Here is an 11,173-nt window from a genome sequence, read left to right on the forward strand (position 1 = left end):
GATAACTTTCAGGTTCATCAAGAGCAAAAAGACTCTTTGGTGATGGTCCTATCTTGAGCACTCAGGATCTTGTGCAAGTGTAAGTCAACACAGGCCTGTCAAACACAAACATGAAGAAGTTTGCTACAACCATACATCACGTGCCCAAGGGTAAGAATTTGGAGCCTAACTTCCATGAAAAATTTTGTGATGCAGGAAAACAACTGAAAGTAAGTTTGGGCATTCAAGAGGCAGAGCAGAGCAGAGCATGGAGGCAGGGTCACCACTAAGAAAGAAAACTTTAGCCACACCAACTGCCAGGGACAGTGGAGTCAAGAAGCAGCTGCTAATTACAATTGTTGAGGATGTGCTTGAAAGTTACAGTAATATTCAAAAGATCCTCAATCTTCTTGGAATCGAGAAAGTTGACCCCATTCTGTCAATAGGTTTAAAGTTAGGCAACATAGTTTACGGCCTTCAGTCACATGCCAGCTTTCACCCTTGCACATTGTGTGATGGCTCTCACAAGAATTTAGCCCAACGTGGTATGAGACGATGCTTTGAGGATTTTAATGCAAGTGGTCAGGATTTGAAGAAAGTTAAGCTATTCAAAAATGTTGTCAACTTGCCATTTCTAAATGTACCAGACAGCACACTTGAATTTGACGTCATTCCACCAATAGAACACCACTTGCTTCTGGGTGTGGTAAACCATCTTTACAACATTCTAAGGAAGTCTTGACCGAAAGTCTCAGTTTGGCTAAATGATCTACATATCAAACCACAGCCTTTTCAAGGTGGGCAGTTTACTGGCAATGAATGCAGGAAAATGCTGAAGAATGTTGATCTTCTTCAGAGAATGGCAGAACAAGATAGCACATTTGACATCTTTGATATAGTTGGCACGCTGCGAAAATTTGATTCTGTGGTTTCTGGATGCTTTGGAAACAAATTGGAACCTGACTATGTAGAAAGAATTGATGAATTTCACACTGCATACTTGCCTCTGACAAGAGGAACCATTACTCCAAAGGTTCATGCAGTATTTTTTCATGTGAAAGAGTTCATTGAAAAACAAAGGGAACAACTAGGAAAATACAGTGAGCAGGCATTAGTAGAGAGCCTATATACTCAGAGAGCGGACATAGGTGTGATCGTTTTTGATTGGTTGTTTGTTTTTTTAATTTTAGACACCATGTTTTTGCCAAAAATACTGAGAGTAAAAACTACAACAAAATAAAGTATGTCTGGTTGTGCTGCAGTAGGCTGCCATAACAGATCCGAGAAAGGATTTTTAATGAAATGCTTCCCGAGAAATGAAAAACAGGGCTTTTTGGACTTCTAAAGTTAAATGACTTAACTGGATACCTACAAACACAAGCTTTTTATGTGAAGTAAGCATAACAAAGTATTACATAATTCATCCTAAGAATAATTTATTTTAGAATCAATGAAAATGCATAATGTTCGTTCAATTTTTTTATTTAGGCACACTTTGATGTTGATCAATGGGAAAAGACCAGAGAGGATGGATCAAGAAAACTCAAACTTAATGCCATTCCTACTATCTTTAACCACGTTAGTCTGAAACATAAGCGAAAAAATCTGGTCAAGCTCTTTCCAATACCAAAAAAAACGAAAATTAGTTGTATAGAAAGTGAAGAAGTCGTGAAAAATATTTTGATTGAAGTAAATAACAATGAAGTATCTGAATCACGGTTTGTAGATTTGGGGTCCTAATATCAATGAAATACCCTATGGAAACCCTTTTAAAGGGTGATAGTGCATGTCATATGGAACACAAAATGAGTGATTTGAAAATCCTGGATTAAAATCCAACAGACTTATTTAGTTTTGAATGTTTTACTTCGAAATACGCATACATTTAGGCTATGAGTAGCCCAAAATGTTTGTTGAAAAAAAATTTTTTTTGCATTTTTTTTTACAAAACACAACATAGCCTGTAAAATTCAAAACAATATTCTTTAATTAATTTATTTTCTAAGTGAGTTTGTTTTCAAGTTCTGTTACAACCTTGGATTTACATTAATGGATTACAGAGTAAAGGCATGTTCTGAAGAAAATTTTATTTTCTAAAAAAAATTAAATTCTCTTGCTGTTGTGGTCAATGACACATTTTAAAAGGTGACTGGCATAATCTGGGTGCAATGGATCTCTCTTAAATCTCTCCCAGTGAGATTTGAAGTTGGAATGTAGAGCTTCTGTTGCCTGCTCACTGAAGAGGCCGATTCTAATTTTTTTCATCTTGATGTGTGGCACGTGGTAAAACACAGCATGCACTTTGGGAGTCACAGAAATAGGAAGGTTGGTGTAGCTAAGTTTGAACTGTTCAATTTTGGAATCATAGTCAGGGTCCAGGCTTTTTCCAAAGCACGAAGTGGCCACTGTCTTGAGTAGTGTGAGTGTTTGAATAAGAATCGGCGTTACCGCACTGGCGGTAAAAAAATATCGGTAAAATGCGGTAAAATGCGGTAAAACGCGTAATACGCATTTTTACCGCAGTGCGGTAAAAATGCGTATTACGTATTTTTACGCTTTCTTGTTACAGAAGACGGTAAAATTGCGTAAAAATGCGTAAAAATATTTATTATGGTAATAAATAATCTATCCAGTGTTCCGGCCTGGCCTCACTATCCTTTGATAAGTAATTAGCCGCCATGATGGTTCACAAACAACTACGGAACTAGTGTTTATTATGATTTTGTATTCTGATTTTTGTAATTGTAATTTACAAATGAAGTAAAAATAAAATTACAGTTTATAAAGTGTTCAACAATTTTTACGGCAATCTGGACACAACCAATTCTTTTTTGGTTTACTATTCAACTTTAAACATACCAAGTGGAAAAGTTTAATTTTGCAACTCTTTCCAGCACAAGGAAACAACTCACCATTTCCATTACCTTTACAATAACAATACAAATCATGATCAGCAATGGAAACCAAATCTTTTTTTTTTGGTATCTCTTGTAAAATATTTACCAACAAATTTTGATAAGATAGAGCTAATGAATACCTTTTGACATTTTGCAACACAAGCTGTCCACGTGGCACTTTCCGGATAAATTCGTTCTAAGTGATAATCTTTAGAAGTATTTACAAATAAATCACAAAAGTTTTTTTTACATACATGTAATTGAGTTTGAATTTGAAAGTAAAATGGATGTGTTTGTTTGAGCTTTTTTTCGGTGTTCATAATTTGGATGCAAAATGTTTTATCGTTACTGATAGCTTCAAATATGAATTCATCTTTATGGTTAGCAGGATTTTTAATTTCAACACATCCTTCTCGACAACATTCACAAGATATTAAAGCATCTGGAGAAGCGCCAATAAAAGGAAACTCTGTAGATATAAAAAACCCACATTTTATCACTTTGAAATTAACATGATGCTGTTTTATAATATTGAAATATTTTGCTAAAGCAACCTTCTCATTTTCTAGTCCCATTTAATTTACCATGTATTAATTTGGTAACTTCCAGGATAACAAATTTTTTAAATTAATGATAGGGCAGGCATGTCATCAAGTGTGTGAAATACACTATACATGTTCGATGCTGTGATTCTCCCTGCTCGAAAATAAAACCACTTGCTTGAAAAAACTTGCTCTCTTGTAGCTTTCTCGACATTACACTGCTCAACTTCGGATACAGACAAGTATCCGCATCATGCTCACATTGTTTACATAAATCTATGTAACAAAGAGGTAAAGTTGAGGAATCATATAGGTCCCGTAATATTTTTGGAAAATGCAATTTTAATAATGAGAGTTGATATTCTGCACTCTAGGGAGATATAACAGATAAAATGGCTGGCTTCGACTTGCAAAGGCTCAACTCATTTTTTTTTGTTTAAGTGAATAGGGACATTTGTGTAATCAATTAAAACAATGATTCAGCAAAATAGAAACTATCAGGACAGCTCTAGGTATTGTTTTGTAAGTTTTTTTTTATCTTAAAACTTTAACCAGGTTTTCCAAAAAAACCCGGTTTTTACGTAATATTAGACTTAATATCTAGCTATCGCCAGCAGAAGAAATATACAATTAGGGATAGTTTTGTTACTATGTTATGCATAGTTATGCAAATCTGTTGGTTAATAAAGCTTTTTTTAGCGCATTTTTAAATAATAGTTACAATTTTTAAAAATTTTTACGCTAAAATCATGTTTTAAAAATCATTTTTTTATTAATTAACATAAATTTATGAGTTGACATAAATTTATGAAATTAGATAACTTTTTACAATTTAACAGTCACATAAACAATGTAATGATTACATAACACATTTTAAATATTTTTTGACAACTTGTATTTAGTATTGGCTGAAAATTTTTGTCTATGACTTGAAATTGAAAGCATCAAATATTGCTTTAATTCCTCATCTTGGCACAATTGTGTAAAATCTTGGATAAGTTTTACTCCTCTCTCAGCACAATCATTTACTACAGTTAATTTTTCTATGAATTTTTTTAGGACTTTAGACTTATTTCAATCTCTAAAATAAATTATATACATGCATTTTTAAATATTTTAATTGCTAAAAAAATTAATAAATTAAATCAATTAAGAAAAAAATTTACTTTGAGCTAACTTGCATCCATTCTGTTTCTATTGCAGATAGATTTAGCTGTTGAATTAGAATCCAACTTTGAGGTCCAACCAGTTCCCATTATCTGGAATTTTTGTTATGTTAATGTTTGGAAAAGATGGTTTTCCCAATGTTAATCTTGAAGGTTTAGGGTATAAAAAAAACTTTTTGGTAATTTTTTCTCTTGTGTTATTGTCTAGCATTTCTTTGCATATAGCAAGTACAATATTTCGTTCTGTAAGAAACCATAAATGATTTTTAAAACTGTTAATTGCTGCAGTTGAAATTGTTTTATTAAATGACCCATACTTGATCATGTCCCTGATTGCACATAAATATAAGCAAGGAGAAGAGGGTGATAATGCTGCTTTCAGAAACTTGCATGAAACATCCCAGTAAACTCAGCAACTTGATGAACTGTAACTATTTCTTCTGCACTAATTATATCAAATTGTTATAAATCAAATGTAAGCAGTTATATTGTCATGTAGTAGCTTTTGATAAAAAATCTTGCATGATGAAAAGCTATAGGTTTACAAAACTTAAAATTTGCTATATTTACCAAATATATTGGTCAGCTACTATTGTAATTGAACTTCTGTTCCAGGTTTTCTTCAGTGACAAAACAACACAAATGCTTTTAAGAAAGTTATATCCTCCAGGGTTATTGCAACCAATTTCAAAACTCCCATGGGGAAATTTGAAAGAAACTATATCACTGAGTTTATATTGTAAATTTTCTTTTCTCGCTTTAATTAGTTTGTCATGTAAATATTGCAGAACTTGCTCTCCAGTAGGCAATTAAGATGATGGTAGTATCTCAATTTGTATTATACAAGCCCCTGTACAAAAATATAACTGCATCAGTCCCTGTACAACAATATAACATCTCATAAAGATATAATAATTTTGTTACTAAATATATTTTCTTCAGAAATTTTTTTTAAAAAGGTGCATGTCTTATTAAGTATTATGATCATAATTCTTTTTTTTGTTAACAGCTTTATAAAAGTTTAATCAAAATGGATATTCCAATTATTCTAGCTGCACATGGTCAAAATTAAATTTGGTGTTGCTTTAAGCAATTACTCTGATGAGGAATGTCTTCAAAAACTTCGTTTACCAAAAACTAATATAAGAGAAATTGTCAACACTTTACACGATTACTTGTCACCAATCATATTGAGAAGCAACCCAATTTTTACAGAAGTAAAAGTGCTGATAGCACTAAGGCTTTTATCAACTGGGAGTTTTCAAGCAGTAATTGGTAAGAATTATTAGTTAATGCTAAAAAGATTAGCTATAATCATATGATTCTTTATTGTTAAATATGCTTGTTATTAATGGATTGTTACAAATGCAACTTAAAGGTGGTGCTTTATACAGGGTTTTTATTCAACCTGGAATGCCTAGCAAACCTAGAAGTAGCGAAAATCCCAGAGAAAACCTGGAAAACTTGGTTTAAAGAAAAAAAAAGAAATAAAATAAAATTTGTTTTTTCTCTATATGTAAATATGAAACTTTATTTTTGTGTTGCAAAAATCAAACAAACCCTAATTTTTTTAGCTTAGCATAATAGATTGTCAAAGATTAGTTTTTTTACTGCACCCTCCTACTCTTCCTAGATGATGTGATTTTACACCACATTATTGTTCTTTAAAGTTTGAAAACATCAAGTTATTTAATGTAAGTGCTAAACTTAAAACAATATTATAATATAAGGTCATATAGTTTAAGGTGAACAGTTGTTCTAACATGATGTCAATGTTTCCCAAAAAGTTTTTAGCTGCTCTCAGGATTTTTAAACATTTTAACATTTTGAAGACTTTTAACTTCTTTTTTTTTAGAAAAGGATATCCTGCTTTGAACTGTCAGGTTGTCAATAATGCTGATAGAAAGTTTAGAGATGTTGTTACAAAGTATCCTGGATTGTGCCGTGATGCCTTTATTTTTTCAAATCGCATTAAAACAGACATTAGAATATTATCCAACTGAGCGTTTCTCAAACCAACCAAATTCGACTAGGTATTTTAAGAAGAGCACAAATCAAAAACTAAATTTTTGCAAGTAAAAAGAAGTGATTGGAGCCTGAGAACAAGAATACACCATAAAGATTGCCCAGGGCAATGAGTCAATAAAATAGTATTAACATCAAGAATGACATTTTATTATTCTCTGTTTGTAAATGATTACACAGGTTTACAAAAAATTTATTGCATTAAATTTGAGACTTGTTCTAACATAATTTTGATACGCTAAATTCAAATCTGGCATCAGATTTTTATGGAAAGCTACAGATTTTTTGCAATAAACATTTTTTATTTTGCAAAATATTAGAAATAATTCTAAAATACAGATTTGAAACTCATTTGGAAGTGCTATGATATATTTTTTACAATAAAAGTTGTTTACCAAACTAAAACAAAAGCAGAAAGCAGATGAAAAAAAAAAGTGAACTGTTTAAAATAAACATTTTATAAATATCGTCCTATAAATAAAATCCTAGCAAAATCATCAACTTTTTATTGATTAATAACAAAATCATGTTTTACTTTAGTGTTAAAAAAGATTGCAGATTACATTGTTTAGTTAAAACTATTTAATCAGGAAGAAACTTTTGCTTGTTGCTCTTTCTTTGATAAACTTTTCCTGAGTCTTCTCGCTTGATGCCCCAAGAGTAGTCTGCCATCATATGTATGTCCCATCGTTCTTGGTAACGATCTTCGATTGTCTTAAGATCTTGATGGAATCGCTCTTCTTGCTCTTCACTCACATCTCCAAGATTTTCAGGAAACTGGTCAAGATGGCTATTTATATAATGAAGTTTTATACTCATTTTGCATCCAAGATTACAAAAGGCTTTCAACATTTCATCAACTAAATCTGCATAGTTTTCGTCTTTTTTACCATGAAATTTTTCTACAACAACCACAAACGACAACCAAGCTGTTTTCTCTTTGATATTCATTGTTTTAATGAATTCTTTATCTTTTATAAGATAGCGAATTTGTGGTCCATTGAAAACTCCTGCTTTTTTTTTCTCTATTGACAAACCTGGTAATGATGTAACTATATACTAAAAGCAATCACTATCAGTTTTCATTGCTTTAACAAATTGTTTCATGAATCCAAGTTTAAGATGGAGTGGTGGAAAAAATATTTTATTTCGACTAACAATGGGTTCATTCACAATATTTTGCATGCCCACTGCGAGAGTCATGCGAATGGGCCATTCTTTTTGTATCCAGTGTTGATTTCTTGCTCGACTATCCCACATACAGAGATAACATGGAAACTTTGTAAAACCCTTCTGCTGACCAAGTAGAAAGTTAACCATCTTTAGATCTACACAATTAATCCAGTTATGTTCGCGATATTTAATCAAGTTAAGCACCATTTTAATGTCATCTTAAGTTTCTCGCAAATGAACAGAATGACCAATTGGTACAGAACCAAAAATATTTCCATTGTGCAAGAGGACGCATTTGAGGCTTCGCTTTGAGCTATCGATAAAAAGTCTCCATTCTATTGGATTATATACAGAAATAACTTACTGTAATAGGAGACCTGATATATCATGACAGTAAACAAATAAATTGACTTCTGAAAAAAAGTTAACAAAGTTTTCATCTCTTGTTCTAAAGTAAGAAACTTTTGCAAAACTGTCAAGTAGGTTTTTTTTCCTTTAAACGTGATGCTAATACTTCTGGTGCTTGCTTAGAAAGTCCTAAATCACGAACTAAGTCATTCAGTTCTATCTGACTAAAACACTGAGGCAAACTGAATTGTTTAGCATTAGATGAGAAGTCATTCAAATCTGGTAAAAATTCTTCTGTTTCTGTAGCAGACATACTTTCCTCGTCTTCTAACAAAAATAAACCTTTAAAAATTGGAAATGGAAACTCTTTAGAATGTTGAATTGGTCTAATAGCAGAAGGAATGTTGGTATAAGCTATTCTTTGCCTCTTTATTTTGCCAAAACCAGTAGTATTAACAAGACAAAAATAGCAGTCGTCAATGTGGTTTTGTGGTTCCCTCCAAACCATGGGAGCTCCAAAAGGTAAACTCTTTCTTTTTTCTTTTGTCCAATCTTGAAGACTTTCTTCACAAATATGGCACACAGTATGTGGAGCCCACTTTTTTTCTTGTTCGCCAAGTTTAATATCAAAATATAATTTATTTGCTAGTTTTACAAAATTAGTAATGTTTCGTCTTTGTCGAACAAGTGTATAGCAACCACAGATATAACAGAATGAGTTAGGATTATGCTTGCACTTTTGTCGATTTGAAGAAGCCAACATATTATATATTTGATCTAATAAAAACAATGATATGGTTACTTTTTTTTATACCTATTGAATAAAAATACCTATCAAAAACAAACAAATTGATTATTGCAAAAAACAAACAAATTGATTATTGCAAAAAACAAACAAATTGATTATTGCAAAAAACAAACAAATTGATTATTGCAAAAAACAAACAAATTGATTATTGCAAAAAACAAACAAATTGATTATTGCCAAAAAACTAGAGCTTACCAACAAAAACGGACCTTATATTTGGATTCAGCGTTTAAAATTACATAAAAATCAGTTTAAATATCTCATGCAACAGAAAAAAAGTTTTTTTTTGTAGACCTGTGTTATCTATGTAATGATAATGTTATATATATATATATATATATATATATATATATATATATATATATATATATATATATATATATATATATATATATATATATATATATATATATATATATATATATATCGTTTGATGTAGTGTTGTATTAAAATAATACAAAGCTCTTATTCGTTGAAAAGTGCTCGGTGTTTAGGAAATTTATTTTGATTATATATAAATTTCAAAATAGCGCGATTTATAATTATAATTAAAAACGATAAAGAAAAAACTTTTATTATGGAACTTTAAGTTTCATAATAAAAGTTTTTTCCTTTATTGTTTTTAATTCTTATTATATATATATATATATATATATATATATATATATATATATATATATATATATATATATATATATATATATATATATATATATATATATATACAGCTATTCACGAAAGTTTAAACGATTGCAGAATTTTCAAATCTAATCTTCGGTTTTTCTTGAATAACAATCTAACGGAAATAGATATCAAAATAACTATGTTTCACAAAAGTTTAAACGATTTTATTTAGGATCGATTATTTGCTAATTAATTGATAAATCCGATGCGAAATTTTTTTTGTAGCGAATTTATCAATTAATTAGCAAACAATTGAGTAGTTTTTCAATCAAAAAATTCATCACAACATTACCAGGCAGCTTTTAATTCATTAAAAATCGACTTAAAATATTGTGAATTTCAAATTAATTGAAATTGCGTGTAAATGGGTCGAAAATCAGTTTCTAGTGACATCAAATGGCAAGTTATTGGTATGGCGCGGACAAAAAATCACACAAACGTTCAATTTGGCAAAATACTTCACATTTCTGAATATTGCGTTAGAAAAACCATCAAAACCTGGGAACTTACCAAGGACGTCTCCGACATGCCGCGTACTGGTAGATCATCCAAACTCAGCAACCGTGACAAAAATGGTATATTCAGAATGAGCACAGAAAACCCCAGACTCAGCTACAAAAAGCTTGCGCCAATCTTCAATGAGTCAAAAAATAATCCAAAAGTTAGCAGAGAGCTCTTGAGACGAACATTGTTGGACAAAGGTATCGGAACGTACATAGCTGCTAGAAAACCTATTCTTTCAATCACGGATAAACGTAATCGACGAGTTTGGTTCAAAGAAAGGCTGGACTGGTCTGTAGAACAGTGGGCAAAAGTTATTTGGAGTGATGAAGCCAACTTTCAAGTTGTAAACCACAAGGGAAGAATCTATGTCAAAAAATTTGCAACTGAGAAATATTCAGACAGGTTTTTGCAACACTGTCAACAAGGCGGTGGAGGTTCGGTTGGCATCTGGTAATGTTTTTCTCACAAAGGTATAGGCTTCTGTAAGCTGTATGAAGGCCAAATTAATCAATACACCTACAAGAACACATTGGAAACGTGTTTAGTTCCATCAATCAGACACTTGTATGGCAGAAGCAAGCAATTCATCTTTCAACAAGACGGGGCTTCAGCTCATACAGCACACTCAATCAAAGAATATTTTTTGAAAAAAAAGCTCAATGTGATGCCCTGGTGCCCAAGATCACCAGATCTCAACCCAATCGAAAATATTTGGTCTTGGATCGACAATCAACTAACATACCATGAAATTCAATCAACTCAGCATTTAAAGCAACTTTTGAATGAGTACTGGCTGAAGGTACCTCGCGTGATGTGCATGAAATTAGTTGAATCAATGCATAAACGAGCTTATCTTTGCTATGAAAACAAAGATAAGCTCGTTTATGCATTATGCATTGCAAAGATTTTTTGTAATAGCTTTTTTCTAACTAAATATTAAAATTTTTATAACATGTTCATATTCATTTTAAAGCTAATTACTTTTTCTTTAATAAATAAAAAAAATTAAGTCGATATCATTTTACAGTTTTTATTTTTATTAAACAA

At 31.2% G+C, this 11,173-nt stretch overlaps 2 pseudogenes; both read right to left on the reverse strand.

Moving 5' to 3' along the window:
* Positions 1–2,614: 2,614 nt before the first annotated feature.
* LOC149888172 (uncharacterized) lies at positions 2,615–4,523 on the reverse strand (annotated as a pseudogene).
* A 57-nt stretch (positions 4,524–4,580) lies between these two features.
* Positions 4,581–5,486, reverse strand: LOC149888173 (uncharacterized; annotated as a pseudogene).
* Positions 5,487–11,173: the final 5,687 nt, after the last annotated feature.

This window comes from Hydra viridissima, unplaced genomic scaffold, assembly GCF_058129835.1.
Source record: "Hydra viridissima isolate aposymbiotic clone 2 unplaced genomic scaffold, HvirCarnegie_v1 scaffold_5, whole genome shotgun sequence".
Lineage (NCBI taxonomy): Eukaryota > Metazoa > Cnidaria > Hydrozoa > Anthoathecata > Hydridae > Hydra > Hydra viridissima.